Source organism: Tursiops truncatus, chromosome 9 (assembly GCF_011762595.2).
Source record: "Tursiops truncatus isolate mTurTru1 chromosome 9, mTurTru1.mat.Y, whole genome shotgun sequence".
In the NCBI taxonomy this organism is placed as follows: Eukaryota; Metazoa; Chordata; class Mammalia; order Artiodactyla; family Delphinidae; genus Tursiops; species Tursiops truncatus.
Window position 1 is genome coordinate 58,369,989 of NC_047042.1, and position 21,676 is coordinate 58,391,664.

Genomic DNA, 21,676 nt, shown 5'->3' on the forward strand with positions numbered 1-21,676 from the left:
ATTCCTTAAATTACTCAATTTATTTAAAACAAAACAATTCATCCATTTCTCCCTCCCCCCTCCACCTCTGGCAAACCACCAATCCTTTATCTGTATCTCTGAGCTTGATTTATTTTGTTTTGTTTTGTTGGTTTTGTTTTTTTTAGATTCCACATATAAGAGAGATCATACAGTATTTGTCTTTCTCTGTCTGACTTATTTCACTTAACATAACTCTCTCGAGGTCCATTCCTGTTGTTAGAAATGGCAAGATTTCATGCTTTTTTATGGCTAAATAATATTTCATTGTGTATATATACACCATAATTTCTTTATCCATTCATCTATTGATGGACACTTAGGTTGTCTCCATATCTTGGTTATGGTAAATAATGCTGTAATGAACGTGGGGGTGTGTATATCTTTCTGAGTTAGTGTCATTTTCTTTGAATAAATACTCAGAAGTGGAAGAGCTGAGTCAGATGGTAGTTGTGTTTTTAATTTTTTGAGGAACCTCCAAACTGTTTTTCACAGTAGCTGCACCAATTTACAGTCCCACCAACAGTGCACAAAGGTTCCCTTTTCTCTACATCCTCGCCAACACTTGTTATTTTTAGTCTTTTTGATAATAGCCATTCTGACAGGTGTGAGGTAGTATCTCATCGTGGTTTTGATTTGCATTTCCCTGCTGATTAGTGATGTTGAGTGTCTTTTCAGGTACCAGTTGGCCATCTGTATGTCTTCTTTGGAAAAATGTCTGTTCAGACCTTCTGCCATTTTTTTAATCCAATTGTTTGGTTTTTTTACTATTGAGTTGTGTGAGTTTTTTTAAAAATATATTTTGGATATTAGCCCCTTATCAGATACATGATTTGCAAATATTTTCTTCCATTAAGTTGCCTTTTCTTTTTTTTTTTTTTTTGCCTTTTCATTTTGTTGATGTTTCCTTTGTTGTGCAGAATCTTTATAGTTTGATGTATTCCCACTTATTTATTTTTGCTTTTGCTGCTTTTGCTTTTGGTGTCAAATTCAAAAAATCATCTTCAGGACCTATGTGAAGGAGCTTACTGCCTGTGCTTTCTTCTAGGAGTCTTATGGTTTCAGGTCTTATTCAAGTCTTTAATACGAGTTGATTTTTGTGCATGATGTAAGATAGTAGTCCAGTTTCATTCTATTGCATGTGGCTATCCAGTTTTCCCAACACCATATATTGAAGAGGCTGTCATTTACCCACTGTATATCTTGGATTCTTTGTCATAAGTTAATTGACCAGATATGTGTGGGTTTATTTCTGGGCCCTTTATTCTGTTTCACTGATCTATGTATCTGTTTTTAATGCCAGTAGCACACTGTTTTAATTACTATAGCTTTGTAATATAGTTTGAAACCAGGGGGTGTGATGACTCCAGCTTTGTCATTCTTTCTCAAGATTGCTTTGGCTATTTGGGATCTTTTATGGTTCCATACAAAGTTTACGGTTGTTTGTTCTATTTCTGTGAAAAATGACATTGGAATTTTGATAGCAATTGCATTGAATCTATATATGGTTTGGGGTATTATGGACGTTCTAACAATATTAATTCTTCCAATCTCTGAGTACAGAATATCTTTTTTTTTTTTCCTTTTTCTTTTACTTAGATCAACTAGTCCTCTTTTGACCAGGCCTGCAGCTGTAATCTTATTCAGTGGGTGCCTTGTTTATGAACCTCCCATTTATGTAAATGACATGTCCTGGAGCCTCTAAGCATATGTCCTGCTGCAGCTATGACATAGTTAACTGTACATTCAAGTGGGTGCAGTTAGGCTTCAAAGTTAACACCTTATTAAGGAGGAGCCGGAGGAGGCTCCTTCCATACCTGACTGAAATGTAATTTCTTGGACCCCATGGGGACAATCAGAGTAAGACCATGGTCAAAATGAGGTAAACCATCATTTGGAATTCAGGAAGGTGGAATCCAGGAAGGTGGGATCAGATTTAAAAGGTGAATAGGATCATTGGAACATCCTTCCAACTTTAAAATCATTACAACAAAAGAGAAGGGCTATTGCCAGTGGGGAATTTAGGCCACTTATTAGCAGTAGGCCTTGTAGCTCTATACAGCTATGTCCTGAGTGAGCTACTGCTGGCCAGTGGCAGACATGGGACCCAAGCTCAGACTGGAGCAGGCCCCACAACAACTTCTCCCAACAGCCCCATTCTTGCCTGTGATGGAAAATTTTGTATAGGAGGTAAGAGTTGTGAAAAATGAGCTGTGAGGAAGGGGAGGCAGTGGAGGGAAGGGGAGAGAAGAGGTTTCAGGCAAATCTCCATCTATTGTCCTGCCGGCGAGAGCAGAGCTGTGGCCACTTTGAGGCAGAAGCTTGTTGCCAGCTTTCTTAGGTCTCTGCACAAGTCTAGTGTACTGGAGCACCTGCTTCTTACCTGCTTCTAATTGCTACTAAGCTTAGTCCCCCCACCAAAGTTGGGAGTAGGGAAGGAGAAACACAACAAAACACAGAGCTTTTATACATTCCCTGCAGTCTTGCCCAAGAACATCTTCAGTAGCCAACCTTCTTGAATAAAGTATGGGAAGAAGAAAAGAATTTTTATTGGCTATGCAGGGATACATTGTAGAGTTTTCATCATGATTCATTTTTTTTCATTCATTAGCCCACTTACTATTTGGTTTTCATAACCAGAAAAAAATAACTAAGAAAAAGGAGAGGAAGCCCACTTACAGTAAAGACAGTCACATCAATGATGACACAGTGAGTTGATAATCTACTGACAGTTTTTGCCAGTGAACAGAATGTGGGTGAGCCTTCAATTTTGAGTCGCACATCGCTGGTGCTTTTCTCTTTCTTCTACTAATGGGGGAGTTCTCTCATATGTTAAAAAAAAAATTATGCAATAGTAGCAGAGCCAAAAAGAAGAGCTTTGTCACCAATTAGTTTCAGTCTTTGACTAAATCACCCTACATCTCTATGCCTCAATTTCTTTCTTTGTTCTGTGAGAGAGTTTGGATGAACTGAACTCTAAGGCCCCTGTGGTTCTATAAAGCAGAAAGAAAAAATGCTCTTCCTTTAGGGGAGGAATCAAGGTTTGAAATTCCACGGTCACAATTCCAAGAATTTTTCAAGGGAATGTTTAGTCAGTTAATGTTGCCTTGTCATGGTTGCCATCTTAGAATAGGGGGATTCTCCTCAAGTGAGCCTGGGCAAGTTCCTTCTCCTGTTAGGGCCCCCCTTCATCTTCGATAGGGAGATAATGATACCCACCACAGAGAGTTGTGTGAATGCATGAAATGATTCTTATCAGACTCCTGGCACATGTTAGAAGCAGGACATCCTTCTCGTATCATGCTCTCTCTGTGTGGGCATTTCATCTATAGCTCTACCCCTTCCAGAAACTTCCAAGTGTATTTTTAAGTGGCAAGTGCTTAAAACAAAAAAGGATCTATATTGAGGCCCAGACCTGGCACTTCATAATGTTTAAAGCATTGGCTGCCAATTTGCCATGTCGGTAACATCTGATTTACAGCTCCCCGTGGGTGGGTGGGTGCGTGGGTGGGTGGATGAGTGAGAGCTTGGGGGCCAGTCTCTCAGGAGAAGACATTTTTCATGCTTACAATTTTTTTCTTTGGTCATTTCAAGAAGGGTTGAGTGACTGTGCTCCGTGGAGTCAGAGCATTCCTGGCCTCTGCATGGCTGGTGTGTGAGCCTCTGTTTTCCCCAGGCAGTACATTTCTCAGGAGGGGCAGGTCGCCTCTTTCTTCGTGGCTGGTAGAAACTAGACAGCAAAGGGCAGTTCTCATTTGTGAAACTCGCCCACTTTCTTGGGCAGCCACCTACCTTGGCTGCCCAGCCTAGGCTTTAAGGGGCATGGAGTGGTTTCGCATATAAAAGTAGTTCCACTTCCTCAGACAGCAGACGCTGGTGGGGTTTCCTGAACTTGGCCGAATCTCTCTTTACAGAGACCCCACTTCAGGCTGCCAGAAACTAGGACCTGTGGGCTCAGGATTAGAAAATGCTCAGGTTAATGGGCAAAAAGTGTTGGAAGCTGGTGCAAAAGAGCAACGAGGGCAGCAGTGTGACCTGGGCAGGCTGAGGGAGGCAATTGCTTAGAGCAAAACTGAATGGGAAGCAGGATGTCCATGAGGGCCCTGGAGAATGTGAAGCCACACCCACCAACAGAGGCTGTGAGACAGGACCCCCTGAACCCTGACTTCCCAGGAGCAACAGAAAGTGAAGAGAGGTGGGGGCCAGTGTGTCCACCACAAACTCACCCCCTACATGAAACTACTGATTCATCCAGCCAAATACTTAAGAAAGGAGTAAGAATTGCTATGAACAAAGGAAACACAGGAAGGTAAATTCTCTTTTAGAGACCTTTCCAAACTACATATAGTAAAATTCTCAACTATAGTTTTCATAGAGCAAAGCAGTAACGTCTTTTGTAGAACATGATCACTCATTTTTTTTGATATATTAACTGAGAGCCAGAGAGACTGAAAGACTTGTCCAAGCTCACTCAGGTTTAAGACAAGAGAGCTCAGCTTTCCTAAGCAAGTCCCCCTTCTAAGAGTCACTGCCTGGAAGTATGGAAAGCATTTGGATTTGAAAGTGAGCCTTGTGATCTGGGTCTCGTCCACCATTTTGCTAGGCCATGATCACAGGCAGCTTTCTTAACCTCATTGATCTCAAAATGGACCACATACTATCAAATGTATAGGCAGTTGTAAGGATTAAATGAGTTATTACAAGGCAATGCTTTAGAGAGCTTTAGAAATTGTTACTATTATTTTCAAGCATGTAAATTTCCCCTTTAAGCCCCCATCTAGCATTTCTTTTTCAGTGCTTTATTAATACTTTCTTAAATAGCTTGGTTTCCAAAAAGGAATCATCTTAAGATTGGTTGTGTTAGATTCTACCTACCTCTACTGTCATGCTTTCATGCAGAGCAAAAAAAAAAAAAAAAAGTTAAGACCTAATTTCAAGTGTTACAGCCTAATTTAATTTAATATATAATTTACACTTACCCTTAATTAGGAAAATACAATAACCAAAAAGAACCCAAGGAAGTAGTTTTTTGCTCTAAGGCTTAAGCAAAAATACCTAAAGGTGGTGCCCAGCTAGATAGCTATTCTTACCAATTATTCTTCTAAAAGGTTTTTAACAACTGAAGCTGTTCCAGGTAACTGGTAAATTGAAGCAGAAGTGGGCAAACTGTTTCTGAAAAGGGCCAGATAATCAATACTTCGGCTTCATGGGCCATATGATGTCTGTAACTTCCCAAGTCTACCATTATATCTCAAAAGCAGCCATACACAATACATGAATGAATGGACATAGCTATGTTCCAATAAAACTTTATTTACAAAATCAGATAGCTAGCACATTTGGCCCAAGGGCAGTAGTTTGCCAACCCCTATCTTTAAGAAACCCATATCTTTCCCTGAATTTCCCTGTTTAGAGTGGTTTTCATTGACACCCCTGTCCCCTAAGCTCACACAATTTCACCTAGTACGGCTCCATCCCAGTGAGTGGCTTGAGGGACTTAGGGAACACTTAAATTCAGAGCTAATTTTTAATGAGCAAAGTCAGCCTGTAAGAGCCTGAGTCACTTAATCTTTTCCTAGCATCTTTCATTTCATTTCCCATGCCAGGGCTTTACAATATAGGGGTGGGTGGAGAGTTGTTTTCCAACATGAAGATTTAAGCTGGAATATTGCCCAGGTCATTTCTCTCATATTTCCCTCTAATTTAGAGGTTGTTCATTAACTGATAGAGGGGAGAGTTTTATGCTCTTGACTACTGAGGAATTCTTTCATCTTTCTTTTTTTAATTGAAAGGTCTCCAGTATGAGGGGATTTTTTGTTTTGTTTTGTTTTCATTTCCATTTCATAGTTGCTGTCAAGACTTGGAGAGTTTTCTGTTTTCTACCAATAGGTTGCTTTCATACTTTCAGAATTTTAGCTGATAAATAAACCAAAGGCTTCTGCAGGTAGTAGTTGAGACTGAGCTGAGATAATCAATAACTCGAGTTTTGCCCCCCGCCCTTTTTTGGCATTCATTTTGTCAGGGCCATGTCACTTCACTCACTCAGGCCTTCATTTCCTGGACTATGAAAGTATTATCAGAGGCCAGATATCATTCATGAAGTTGCCTCTGGGTCCTTTTAAAAGGCAACCTCTTCCTCGGCTTCTTTTCAAAGACCTGGAGTGTTCTTCCCAGAATTCTACATTTATAGTATGGACAGTTGTTATTCTGAGACTTACTCTTGCCATAAGGTATTACATAATTATTTTCCCTTTAGGTATAATTACTGAATTGCCAACCTTGAGACTCTGTTTTGCGTTATTTCACACGTATTTTCGAGTTTTGATTTAGGTCTCTGCGTGGTTTGCCATAAATCAGCAGAGTGGGGGTGGGTAGCGAAAGGACATCAAAACACAGCCCCACTGCTATAGAATGTTACTCAAGTGACACTCCATAATTCAAATCCTGCAAACCATGGGGTAGCCAAAGCAGGGCACCGCGACAGTATGAGCTGTTTTTGTTAATAGAGATGAAATTATGGGTGTAACTAGCTGGCAGTCCTCAAACAGACTTCAACAAACTGTTTACTCAGCTGTCCTCAGGCAACAACTTAATACTTGTGGATAAAATTATTCTCCCACCATCTCCCAAGTGGTATATTCCAGGGATCCCAATTTGTTCTCACTAATAAAAAGAAAGAACAAGTTTGTAATTCTCCAAACACAGTTTGAGATTCTGGTTAGGTTTTGTTTTTAATGTATTCATAAAAATCGCCTTGTCCTTTTGTGTTCTGCTGTTCAAAAATCTATAAGAAACTGGAGATCTAAAATGCTTTGTGTGGCCTAAAGAAACCTTGTGGTCCCTAACACCAAAACCTTGTGATTTTTTTCTTTGCTTGCACTATTCCCTTCATCCTCAGTGCCTTCCCTTCCTCTCTCCTCTCACGCATCCTTTTTGGTCCAGCTCAGGCTACTCCTCCTAGAAGTCTTCCCTTATCCCCTAGCTTCATCCACCTGAAATTGACCTATGAATTTTCTCTGATCCAGTTTTTTTAAAATTTCATGCACTGTTTTAAGATATACAAGACTATACAACAAATAATCAACAATAATCACCAATTTTCCCACCACCCATAGGGTAGAAGCCCCCTGAGTACTAGAAGAACCACTATCTGGTTTTGATATTTATCATTCCCATGGATATCCTCATATAATTACATATTTTACATATTTTATATAATATATAATACATTTATATATGATATATAATTATATGCTCTACATAAAATATTAACAGGTATTTGATATTAACGGATATATATAGTATAAATAATATAATATCTTAGTACATTTTAAGCTTTATGTAAAGGTTTTTATGCTGTGTGTCTTCTTCTAAAACTTGCTTATTAGGAAGGGGGGCTCACATTTAGGTTTATCACATTTATCATGTTGATTCTCATAGTTCAGTCACTTCTGTTCCTATCATGTATCTCATCATCAAAAGTTATCACTCTTGTTGGTGCGCATTTAAGGTGTTTTCACCTGAGCCCATAAATTTTTTAAAGTCACTATTATGACACTACTATTGTATCTTAAGATTATGTACCTATATATTTTTTTACCCTCTATGAGATTAAAGGTTTACTTGAGGGCAGAGACCACTTTTTGTTCATCTTTACATTTGCTGCAATGCCTCCTACCGTCCCATGAACCCAATTGGTGATCCATGTGTGTTTGTTGTTTTGAATCAGATCCCTACATGAGAGCCAGGAGGCATCTCTTTTTTACAAATGAGGAAACTGACATCATGTAACTGTCCTGTGAGCTTAGAAGTTAGATCCCCTGGTTCCCTTGGCTAGGAAGTTAAGCAGTGCTGTCTTAAAAACCATTTTCATTTACTAGAGATCAGAATTGCTTTTAATCTCTATATTTCTATCAAAATATATTCATAAGACTCTGAAGTTTTTAGTCCAGAACTTGAAACTTCTTGGAAAAAATTTAAAAGTCACATTAGCTCTGCTTTTCATATGGAGGAACTGCATCTCATGATAAAATGTGATTGAATTGAAAACAATTTTTTAACGAAGATATAATTCATATACCATAAAATTTACCTGTTAAAAATGTACAATTCCGTGGTTTTTAGTGTATATACAGAGTTGTGCATCAATACTATCTAATTTTAGAACATTTTCATCACCCCAAAAAGAAATTCCTTATCCTTCTTCTCCCATCTCCAGCCCCTGGAAACCACTAATCTACTTCTTGTCTCTAAAGATTTGCCTGTTTTGGATGTCTCATATCAATGGAATCATACAGTGGGTGGCCTTTTGTGACTGGCTTCTTTCACCTAGTATAATATAAGGTGTTTTCAAGGTTCATCCATGAACCTTGTCAAGGTTGCATCATGTATCAGCACTTCATTCCTTTTTATTGTCAAATGATATTCCATTATATGGCTATACCACATTTTATTCATCCATTCATTAACTGATGGGTATTTGGCTTGTTTCTATTTTTTGGCTATTATGAATAATGCTGCTTTGAACCTTCATGTACAAGTTTTTTTGTTTTTTTTTTTTCATGTACAAGTTTTTGTGTAGACGTATGTTTTCAGTTCTCTTGGGTATATACCTATGAGTAGAATTGCTGGGTCATACGGTAACTCTATGTTTAATTTTTTGAAGATCTGCCAAACTGTTTTCCAAAGCAGCTGTACCATTTTACGTAGTACAATAGTTCCTTATAAGGAACTCAACACTCCAAAGACATTCCTAGCTTAATTCTTACCATTGAATGTTCTGAATTTTAAAACAATGTCTGAACTCACTGTATTATTCCCCGATGTCACTACACTTGTATATCTCTAACTTAATTTTCTCATTCTTACCCTTATAGTTGTGAATGAAACATTCTCATTTCAGGTTGCATTTATATATTAACCTCAATTTGGCCTAGTTTCACTGTAGTGAAAAGTCCTTGTAGTGCTTTCCCTCCCAAGTTTGTTTTATCTAGCAAACAAATGGCTCTGGTATAAAAAGATTAGCAGAAAAGTACCCACCCTGGTTTTAAAATATTGATCTTTTCATGTAACTGCATTAACTGTAGCAATGTAGGTGATTCATATTTGAATGAAAAGAAGAAAATAAGACAGTGGGAAGTGTGAAGTCCTGCAATCATCACCGCAAAACAATCAGAACAAGAACAAATTAATCTGCTGTCCAGATGTTTGCCCATCAAAAGTTCTGGGACTTGTGACTCATCTCTGTTTTGGAGGCTTTTTTTAATTGCACAAATATAAGCCTTCACACTGTTTCTTTTAAATTTTTTGACGCTTGGTGAATTTTTTAAATTGAATTTACTTTTTTCTGATTGAAAGATATGTGTTAATGCCAAAAATAATTTTTAGGAAATGTAGGAAAAAAGAAAAATAAATAAAAGTAAGTAACCTATAACCCAATTACTCAGAAATGACTACTCTCAACAGAGTATTTTCTTTCAGTCTTTTGTCTATGCATAAATATTCTTTGAAAACATCGTTTCTCTGGTTGAACGACATGTCTTCATATGAATGTACCATGATTTATGGGACCATCCCCCTGATGAAGAACAGTTTATTGATCTTTTCTGTATTGTTTGTTGATGTTTCCATGCTGAATTGTGAATACCTTTAATTCATTTTCACATTATGGTGGGAAAGATGACCCAGGCATACAGAACTTACCTACTCTTCCCGTGGGAAAAACAGGAAACAAGAAAATTTCATAAGAAAATACTGAGAACTTGTAGGTACTAGAAAAACATCTTCATGTAAACAGTTTTCCAGCTGTACTTTATAATTTAATGTACAATTAATATAAAAAGTTGCCTAGTACTTAGGTCTACTAGTGACAAGGCAATAGGTTTTAACTTAAAAGCAGAGGATTATGGTAACTGTGCATAGAAAGAGGCCAAGTAACACTTTAAGGACTTCTGGTACATTAAAGATGTAGGGATAGGAAATTATCCCTCCCCTTCCTTTTAAGATTTGGCTGTCAGTTATCATTAGAACTGATTATTGTTGTAAATCTGTGATTCTTGATCATGTTGGAGATATAACATTAGTTAAATTTAATAAAAGTCTTCATGCTTTCCTTCATGAAATCCATTTACAGATACAGGGACTATTTCCATGGGCATATAAGTAATAAGGAGTATGAGTATGAAATGAATTCAAATTACATTTATCATTATCATTTTTGGAAACTCCTTAAGGAAATGGAAAACGTCCTAGTATGCTGCCTAAAACGACAAAAAAATGACTGGGAGTAGAGAATAAAGATCATTTTTATAATTAATTCATATGATCCAGAGTAATAAATATCACTTGGGTAATTAAACAAGACTGAAAAAGAAAGTTAACAAAATAAACTTATTTCAAAATGCTGACTACTTTTTCCCTTCATTTCTTACCCATGAGTCAGATATATCAAATATATCTTGACTTTATGTTAGGCTGTAATAGCATATTTTTACAGATTTTAAAACTCCTCTCATTCATTCCAAACTGAGGAAGCCAATCATTTTTACCGTTGTTGTGAAATACCAGCCATGCCAAGACAGATTTCTTCCTTCTCAATGCATATGCGCAATCTTATAAAGAGCTTCTGGTGACTCAGAAAACCCCATGCATCAATTTTCCAAATTGGATCTGATGTGATTAAAAATAAATTTAAATCAAACAGAGACTTTGGTGTGCTGAGAATTCCCATGTCAGGAGTTGGCAAGTGTCAACCATGTGTAGGTGTATGTGTGCTCACTAATACTATATGAGCCTTTAGGACCTTATTTGAAAAGTTCTTTCCTGGAAGAAGAGTAAAGCGTACCGTTTTGGAACGCAGCCGGCCATATCCAGCTCTGCTTCAGAGGAAAAGAGAGGGGGGTGGGTAGACACAAAAAAACTCCACCGTTTAAAAATCAAAGAAATGGGCTCACCAGATTCGTTACCCTGGGATATTTATTACCTGGAATTAGTTTCTGCCTAACCCTTCTTAGGTGAAGGAGAAAGGAGAAGGATGAGTATTCTTATAGCACAAATAATGCATTTTTCTAAATTATACTGACTCCCTCGTCCAGGCCTGCTTCCCACGACTGTCATCAGTTGGTGGCTGTGACTAGGTTTTTCTGTTTATAGATGAAATTGACCAAAGGCATATCCTGCTTTTGGTTAGTGAAAGAGAAGGGTAAACCTACATAGGTAGTCAACATCTGGGGTCCCTTGAAGTAAATAAGGAGTGTTGGCAATGAATAGAGGAAGAAAAGGGCGCTTCTTCCAAGAAGGTCATATGGTTGGTTATCTAGATAAGGTCTCTAAGCCTTGTTAGAAACTTGGAATTTGTGCTCCTCAGACTGTCCTGTAAGACCCAGCTGAAAACTGCCTGGCTGTGACTCACCCTCCTGTCACCCCAGATGCTGTCCAGTTCTCTGACGCTCATTTTCTGTCCCTTCCACTAATCTGGCACTTAAGACTGTCAGGATTTGGTATGTATACTTTTTATTCTTCCAACTAGACAGTAAGTTTCTTGAGGGTAGGAGCTAGGTCTTCTGCTTCTCTCCACTTCCTGCTGTCTTTCCCACACTGTCCAGCCTGTTGGATTGGTTTCTGTGTCTCAGGCAAGGAAACTGCAGTCTGCAGTGTAATGCTTCTGCCTTTATACTTGGGAGATGAAGAAGCTGAATGTCAACTGAACAGACAATCCCCCCATGAAGTGGCTGTGCTCTACACCACGCAAAACACAACTTTCCCATTCTAAATGGAGGAAATAGCCTTTAACTGAGTACTAGAAAAGGCATTCCACAATTCAAGGCATGATTAATACCGTATTAAAATTATTCAAAATCAAACCTGTGTAGAGCACCTGTACTTTGGTTCTTAGTGGTTCTTTCCACTGTTGTTCTTTGAAATATATTGAAGCAGATCCCCAACATACAAGACAATGTTTTTTTCTTTCAGCAGTGAGTAGCTACAGCCTACTTTTTCCCCTTTGCCCTGTAGTTTACATTTGTGATGGCAGAGTGGCAACATATATCCAAACTGTCTTAGCCAAAATAGGGCTAGATTCTGAATACATATTAAATTGGAACTTGAGGAATCGATTTATGTTATTTCTGTAACATTGAACTCTGAGGGGAGAAATATTCATTCCTGCCAAAGCATCGCCAAACGTTTTACATCCTAAAGGAGGGGCGGATTTGCTGTGTTATAGTGTAGGGAAGGCCACGGTGTGGCTGAGTTGACCTTCCTAGGGGCAGATGCCCTAGCGGGGACAGTAATGAATGAAGCCATTTGGAGAGATCAGTGCCCTTTGATTATCCTGCATTCAGCAAAACAGATGGGATACCCATGCTCTAGGGAAAGTATGAAGAGAAATCCTGAAAAATCCCTAATCTGCCTTGTTCATATTGAAATTATGCCTTATTTGCACAAAGCCATTAAATAGGCTGTGATGGGAAAAAGGACTTCTAAAATGTTGATATGTGGTCTTAACGAATCTACAGGAGTGGAACTATCTGGCAGTGTTTTCATTTCCAAAGGAACTGGGCTTGAAATGTAAAATTTGTCTTTAGTCATAAGAACCTTCTGCAAGCAAACTCCAGAAGTCAGTTTGAGAAATACCTTTGTGAAAGGTCAAGCAGTGCTCAGGGTAAGTCATCCACAGCCTTTCCTGCCCAACCTGAGAAGCCAGACCTTTAGCACTAAGGTGGCTTCCACACAATATAAAGATATTTCCCTCAATTTTAGGGTATTTCTCTCACCTGTATAAAAGTGTAACTTAATCATTTGAAATAAATTGAGAGGTCGGACAAGATAGTTACACAGAGTAGCTATGAATTCTTCCATGAAATTTCCTGCCAATCAAGTAGTTTATTGTTTTATACAATTTTTTTTTTTTTCTAGAAATAGTGTATCTCGTGCTTAGACTGCGCCGAGGCAGAGGGTTTGGGCTTTTCTACAATTTTAAAAATTAAAAATGAACTTTAGGAACTGAACTTTTACTAGAGGTATTGCTGAACCCAAAAATACATTAGACTTCAACAGTGTGAAATTTTAAATTGAACAGTTTTTCCCGTACATGAACAAACTTCTCAACCAAAAATAGATGACTGTGCATACTCGTATGTCTGTCTGTTGTTTTGGTGAAAATACAGTAGGAATGTTTTTGACCCAAGACTGCTGAAGAAATTTTTAGAAAGGTTTACATAGCATCTTTTCAGATATAAAAAGTTAAGGTAATGCTAGGATGTTTGTTACGGTGGCCTTGCCATCTCCAGATATAAGTGTCACACAAAATTTGTAAAGTCTCCTGTTGATACACCGTCAGCAGCAGAAACTAAGAACAGCATGCTTAACTGGAAAACTTGAACATGTATGAAAAATAAGAGAATATATCCAAAGTAGGTAAAATATATCAGCTTTTTTAATTGAAGTATAGTTGATTTACAATGTTGTGTTAATTTCTTCTGTACAGCACAGTGATTCAGTTATACATACATATACATTTTTTGTTTTTATATTCTTTTCCATTATGGTTTATCATAGGATATTGAATATAGTTATCTGTACTACACAGTAGGACCTTGATGCTTAAAAATATATCAGTTTTAAAATTAATTTTTTTAAGTTAAAAATGAAAAGAAGAAATGAAAGAAACCCTGGTGCCTCGTCACATAAACTTCCCATTTTTGAAAGCAGAATCTCTCAACCAGTAACAACTGAGGAGGCAAAAGATGTTAATAGGAAGATGGGATTTAATTCCACTTGATTTTATCCAACTCAGTAGACATTTTGGGGAAGGGAGTATTGGAAGGTAAGTGTTGAAAATATCAAGAAGAGTTCACATTAAGGATTTGGCATTTCTTGGGGCATTTTATTTTATTTTATTGTTTAGGTTTGTTTTTATTGATTTAAAAACTGTATGTTTTAGTCAAAAACCTTGGAATATTTATTTATTTAATTTACTTTTTACTGAAGTATAGTTGAATTACAATGTTGTGTTAATTTCTTCTGGACAGCAAAGTGACTCAGTTATACATATATATATACATTTCTTTTTTCATATTGTTTTCCCTTATGGTTTATCACAGGATATTGAATATAGTTCCCTGTGCTATACAGTAGGACCTTGTTGTTTATCCATTCTATACATACCAGTTTGCATCTGCTAATTCCAAACTCCCACTCCTACCCTCTTCCACCCCTCTCCCCCTTGGCAACCGCCAGTCTATTCTCTATGTCCCTGATTTTGTTTCTGTTTCATAGATAGGTTCATTTGTGTCATATTTTAAATTCCACATACAAATGATATCATATGGCATTTGTCTTTCTCTTTCTGACTTACTTCCCTTAGTATGATAATCTCTGGTTGCATCCATGTTGCTGCAAATGGCATTATTTCATTCTTTTTTATGGCTGAGTAGTATTCCATTGTGTATATGCACCACATCTTCTTTATCCATTCATCTGTTGATGGACATTCAGGTTGTTTCCATGTCTTGGCTATCATGAATAGTGCTGCTATGAATGTAGGGGTGCATGTGTTTTTTTGAATTACAGTTTTGTCTGGATATATGCCCAGGACTGGGATTGCTGGTTCATATGGTAACTATTTTTAGTTTTCTGAGGAACCTCCATACTGTCTTCCACAGTGGCTGCACAAACTTACATTCTCACCAACAGTGTAGGAGGGTTCCCTTTTCTCCACACCCTCTCCAGCGTTTTTTATTTGTAGACTTTTTAATGATGGGCATTTTAGAAGTGAGCAAGTTGTCGAGGGAGAAATAAGGTTCAATGAGCCAGAGACTGAGTTAGCCAGTGGTGAGGGGAGGGGGACACCACAGGCTCTTCCACAGGCTGTATGGAGCAGAGGAAACACCGGAGTGACAGTGACATTGCTGTGAGGTCTTGCACACACATCCACCTGTGCACCTGAGGTTTTGTTTTACTTGGCACTTCTTGCATGAGAGAAGGAAGGAAGGAAGAAAGGGAGGGAGAAAAAAAAGAAACGATAAGGATGATTTGACATTTCCAGAAGTTAGGGGAAAACCCTTGCCCCCATGAAATTAGTGATTGATATGAACAATGAAGAGGTCTAAGTATTAGCATGAGACAGAGAAGCTAGCATAATAGATCTCCAGAATACTAACCCTCAGGGGAATCCTTAGGTGTCTCCGTCATCTCATGCTTAAGCCCAGCCCTGATATATAAGCTCACAGATCACATTTCCCCTTAATATGCAGTGTCCCTCCTAAAGGCTGACTTGGTCTTGTCATTGGCACCATCTTCATGTCACATTTACTGCTTCATTAACTGGCTGATGAACCAGAATTATTTATCACATTCTTATATTATGGTTCTTCTCCCCTATTTTTTATCCAAAATATCACTTGTTCCAAATTACATGTGAAAATTAGTAGACTTAAATATTGGTCCCAAAGTCATCTTCCTTCAAGTTTATAAAACACTTTATTTGTAAGGCTAATGAGGGAAATCATTATATTCTGAATAAAAACAAAATCAAATGTATACCATATAACCATTTGTCATGATTAGGTTATTTTGAAATAAAACAAGAAAATTGTAGACATCTCTTCCTTTTTCCTCCTCCTTTTCTACTTGCCACCAACAGGATCAGCAGAAAATGTACCCTCTGGGTCACCAAGTAGACGTTTGGCTTAGACTGGCCAAGAACAGGGTCAAGAGTGTGGACAGCTGCGATGAAATGAGGGGGGCATTTAGGGACACCTGGTTTGAGAGCCTTGAGGGAAACCTCGGGTGAATCAATTAAAATCTCTGCCTTAGCTGGCTCATGGTTAAATGGGCACAAATCTTATCCACCACCTGAGGATCCAATATAACCAGTAACTCTAGTGTAAGCACCACAAACAGAGCTTGGCACAAAGCGGCAGTTAATAAACCTTGCTTGGGTTTTCTTTAATAAGCCACTTCCTGAATGAATGATTCCTCTGATCCTGGGCAACGCTGGTCTGGACAAACTGCCGATACACTGGCAGCCTTAGGTATAAATATCCACCAAGGAATGAGAAAACAACAAAAGCAACCACCCAAATGAGTACGGGAAGGACGCCATATTATCTCTGAACATGGCCCCTGAGTGGGTGATAAACACTAATGACTGTCATCACTCAGATGACTTTGTCCTGTTCTGAGCATCTTCCCACCCTCATATTTCATTACAATTGATGGGTTTTCTTGTCGCGCATGAAGCATTCAGGGTAAACACAGCTAGTGCGACACTCCAAGTCTTGCAGGGGTAAGAATGTGTGTCTCCACTTGCCTTCAGGGCCTGCAGGGCCTGCAAAAGACAGCTTGACGCGGGCATCCTTTGGCCTTCTCTCCGCCCCTGCTAACCCAGCCCTGATAAATAAGCCAGCTAATTGAATTAATAAACAACTCTTTCTTTTTTTTTTTAAACAGCCAGCTGGCGTGCAATCAAAATGTGTGATAAATTGTCTGTCACTGCTTTAACCACAGCAGGAGGGGAGTGGAAAAATTAGCCACTTCAACCCTTTCTCGCTGCTCCCAGTTTTCCTGCTCTGTTCGCTCAGCTATAGGATTTTCCCCGCGCCCTGGTGTTCTCACTTTGGCTGAGGTCCAGGACCGAGTCGCTATGGGTGGAGAAACGTATTTGGCTGCCCTTGATGATGGATCCTTAAGCCCAGGCATTGTGGGGGGAGGCAAAAATGCCGAGCCAGCCTGTGGGAAAGCGAGATTTGTCTGCTGCCCTGGCAGGGAGGGTTCGGTTATGAGCCTGTGGTTTGCGCCCACAAGATTCTCGTTAAGGGAGGGGAGTGGATGTGGTTCACAAGCAAAGTATTGTGATGTCTGCTTTTTCTTGCCCACCTCTAATGCCAAACAGCTTTGGGGACTTTCTGGAATGAGTGCGAAGGGCTCGCCAGAGTCTTCGGGATTATAAGTGGCAACCACTTTTCACCCATTCTTGCACCTTAGTTTTCTTCAGTATCTCCTTCCACTCTTTTCTACCCTAAGACCTGATTTCAAGTCACTCCTGTTAAAGGTATTGACGTTCAGAAGCTGGTCTTCAGGATAACAGATTCTGTACAATTGAAGGGGACTTTTCCGTATTCATTTTTTGGCTGATCCCCAGTGCAGTTTCTCAAAGTCAAAAAAATAAACAGTCCCCTTCGGGCTAAATCCATGTGGAGCCGTCATTAGGCTTTTCTGTGTCGTCTCATTTTGTCGGGAGTGGAGACCTCCTGGGGTTCACCCGAGTTGGGAAGCATCTGGATTGTATATTCACTTTAACACCGTAATTCTCTTAGAGGTGCTTTCATTTTAGGATGTTGCCTTGTGTAATAATATACAAGTCATCCGCAGGGAACGATCGGGAACTGGCAACAGATGTAGACTGGGTGAATGCAGGGGTTCTTGATCTGTTTGATTCATGGGCTTCCAAACACTTACACTTCCAAGGAACTTTTCCCAGAGGATATGTGCTTTATTGTCTATAGAGAGCAAAACCTTAATCCACTACCCTTAAATGGGGCTGCGTGAAGCCAGGATAAAGTGATGGCTTTTTTTTTTTTTTTCTCATCCTTCAGGAAAACAAAACTTTTTGGGTAAACTTCATGGAATTGCTAAAGTCAGACCTTGATTATTATCAGGCAAAAAATGGGCAAAAACTTGATTATATTCTTATACTAGAATGTTTACTACAGGTCTTTTTCCTGCTTTCATTGGTATTTTCATCCCTGGCTGTGCTAAGCTTCTCTGCAGATCCAACAGCTTCTTAATGGGGTTGGGATGGTGGAAAGGAGAATTAAAGTAATTCTGAACCGACAATGTGAAGTATTGTGCTTGGGAAACTCCAGGACATTCACACCTCTGTGGAACAGTAACTGGCTGCCCTGAAGAATGCACTTGAACTCCATGGGACAGAATCCAAAAATTCCAACAAGGATCCTGTTTAAAGGGCCGTAGGAAAATCTCTGGGCAGACTTATGCATTATTTCTGGGACCTGGTCATGTGCCATTGTACCTTCCCCCTCCCCTTTCCCCCTTCTTCATCCTATACACACGTGCACACAGACACACACACCCACATACACTGACTGACCCCATGTTTTGTTCCATTTCCTTGGTCGTGAGGCAGATTCCGATGGTGTTGAGAGAGAGAGAGATGGTGATAGTTCCCAGAAGGATATTAGTGGTCATGTCAAAAGGCTGAAGGAGGAGACAGCCAACTTGCATGAAGCTTCGTGACATGCTTCGTGAAGGATTTTACATGCCTTGTCCCCAACGCTTTCAAAGAGAACATGAGACAGAAAATTCAAGCTTCCATTTTTCTATGACATACTCTGTTTTTATTTTACAGAAGATCTGAGAGGAGAAAAGAAGGGGAAGTTATGCAGATTTCCATATTTCCAGGCTCCCCTCTTAAAATTCTTTATAGATGGAAGGTAGGGTGCAGGTGGGAGGGAAGTCCTCCTCCCACCCTTATTGACTAAATAAAGGTGGACTCTATCTGCTAAAAAGGTTTATGAGAATGTTTACTGGAATCTCTGGATTTTGGTTAATTATTTGAAAGTAGGAGTATTAAATTCACTGTTGAATTCAGAGCCCACTATGGTTAGTTTTCTGCAGACAAGTATACCTCTTCTCCCACTACACAGGCCCAATTCCATGTGCAAACCTAAGAAGTTACAGAGAAGAGAATGTCAGGGCTGAAACTTTACATACTTCCCTTTAAAGATCTTTACGGGGTTGGAATTATTTGCAAGATAACAGAATACAATGCAATAACCATTTTAGGAGCCAGAGGGAGAAAACTGGGAGAAGTGCCCCAGCTGCCATTGGGAAAGGAGAGTACGGTTAGGCCCTTACTGACACTCCCCGATAGGTCTTGGGATCTGCCCTTGCCTCCTAGTTTGGCAGATGCTACCAGGAGCACCCGCCTCCAGCTGAGGAGATGCAGATGCCTGCCAGTTTAACAAACTCTACTCCTAGCTTCCCCCCAAGCACAGTGGCTGACACTGTCACTGTGGCTCCTGACAAGAAGTAGCCCAGCCTCAGAACACATTGCCTCAGTGCCACGGAAAATACACAGCACATGGGCTGTTAGCATTTTCAGATGTCATCTCTGTTTCTTATTTAACTTCAAGATGCAGCTGAGTTCCAGATTAGTCTCCAGGATAGCAGAGGAAGCTTAGACTGGCAGTCAGGAGGCATGGGATCTAATTCACCTTCAACCTTGAACTTGTCATGGGACCACGATAGCCTTTTCATCTTGCTGAGCCTCCTTTTTTTTAATCTGTGAAAGATATCTTGAAATATAAATAAAATGTAATCTGTGTTTTGCTCCAGGTGGGCCCCCAAACTCTTCCAGTTATTAGAGCCTATGGTTATAGAAAATAGTTCTCGGTGTCGTTTATGATCACTGCCATTTGTGAGACAGAGTGAGTTGATGAATTCCATTAAGGACAGAGAGGAAATGTCACACGGAAGATATTTTGTTATTAAGTTGGATTTTGATACCAGCCCATTTTAATACCCACATCACAACGGTCTTGTGAAGTCTCCTTCAAAGTAATAAAATAAATAACTGGTTGGTAAATGGCATTGACTCCTGGTTTAGTTAACCTGGCAGTCAGATTAAGGCAGGGTTTCTCGATCTTGAAATTATTGACATTTTGGCTAGAGAATTCTTGTTGTGAGGGACTGTCCCATGCGTTATTAAATGTTCAGCAGTATCTCTAGGCTGTACCCATTAGATGCCAGTAGCACCTCCCCTCCAAGTTGCGACAATCAAAAATGTCTCCAGATATTGCCAAGTGTCCCCCAGGGGGCAAAATCACCCTCGGCTGAGAACCACTGGATTGAGTCGTGACTAAAAGTCCCCAGTTTAGGTCAGGTTTAACTACATATATTTGATATGCTGCAATCTGAAAATGCTAGTTAGCCCCAGAACACCAGCAGTATCTATTAGGTTCAGGTTAGAACAATCTAACCTTGATCGGAAATAGCACTAGAAATAACCATTTAATTTACAATGTCCCAGGACCTCAGAATAATGGAATCTACTAGATTTCAATCTTTTTGGAAATGGGCAGAATTGTCTTTGTATAATATATCTTACTGTGCACAGAATAAATGCTCATTAAATGTATGTTGAAAGAATGAACAACTTCCCCCAAAACACCAGGGGAGCACAGAAGGAGGAGCTGCCATGCACAGCCAGTCATTCTGGGTGATCTTTATTCTACAGGAGAAAATGAAGCAAGTGTTGGCCAGTTGGAAGGGAAGAATCTTTGGGAGGGAGGCTGTCATTACCCTAGCTGAAATGGAGCCAGGTTAAAACTCTCTTCTGATTTAAAAAAAAAAAAAAAAGTCATGGAACATTTAATGACCAACCACAGTGCCTCAGAGCCCAAGCTATATGTACGTCACCCATGCTCCCCAAGAGCATGTAAGAGTGAAAGATTCAGTTACTTTAAGTCTTCTGTATTCCTAAATTGGCATATATTTTAGTGGCGTGGGATGTGGAAGTCTCATATGTGCATCTGACATGTTAATCTCCCTAAAATGGTGGCCTCACTGTTTTTCCTAATGCACTTCAAGAGTATGACCTTAAATTGCATTTGAAATGTCTCATTCAGTTGTCCTGACAACTTTCTTTTCTCACAGAATCCACCTGTATCTCTCACCAGAGACATGAGTACTGTATTGAGTTGGTTTTCATGGTTGGTGTTTTATAGGTATTCTTTGAACCAACCTTCAAATTCAGGACAATATTAAATCTAAATTCACGAATCATCAGGTTCATGAGATGTGTAGATTTTGGCTGATACTATTTTGTAACCATTAAGTTCTGAAATGAGCAAAATTGACTTAGTAGGAGAAGCTTTGCCTCCTACCTGGGTAATTATTGTCATTTAGAAGGAAATCAACCAGGCTGGTGATCTTCCAGCCCCATCTCCACACTTCACTGTGGGTGTCTGTTTTAAAATTTGAATGGCAAGTGCTTTGGGGAACCATTACCTAATTAGCCCTGGGTGAGAAATTCTCTTCTGTGGTGTCCTTTTGATAATATACTTAATTGACAGCTGAGGTTACCGAGATCTGAATTTTATCTGAGATCAAAACTAAGCAAAGAGCAGGAGAGAGTGCTTTCGGAGGGCTTACCATCTCTGCACATGAAAAGTGTGCAAAATTAGGATTCAGAAAGAAGTGTAACTGTTATTTCAGAAGGTAGATTAATATAGTACTAAGTACCAGTGTGCTCAGCATGAATCTTGAATACACACTCCTAGAGTCCCTGATTTTTATCCTGTGATACACTATCTTTAAGTGAAAAATGGAGACTAGTTTAAAATTTTTAAACCTGGGATGATAAAAGAAAGACTTAGAAGAATGAGTACATGCTTCTTTACATTCATTTTCCCTGTCTATATTTCCCGTCTTCCAAGAACACCAAGGGAGGCAATACTGTGTAGCCAGATTGAGTAACTTAGATGTATTTTTTCTTGTTGGAATCTGATTTAAAGATTCCCCACCCTCTCCCCTGGGAAAATAGTTGGGGTTGGTTGCAAAAGAGTATCATATTTACTTCTTTGTTTGTTTAAAAATTGAGTTTTTAGTACATATCCCTCCTACTTCCAGCAAG

The 21,676-nt window shown here is 39.2% G+C and overlaps 1 protein-coding gene across 4 annotated transcripts in view; it reads left to right on the plus strand.

Moving 5' to 3' along the window:
- Positions 1-21,676, plus strand: part of CREB5 (cAMP responsive element binding protein 5) — a 422,135-nt gene that overhangs the window by 359,480 nt on the left and 40,979 nt on the right. The window lies entirely within an intron of this gene.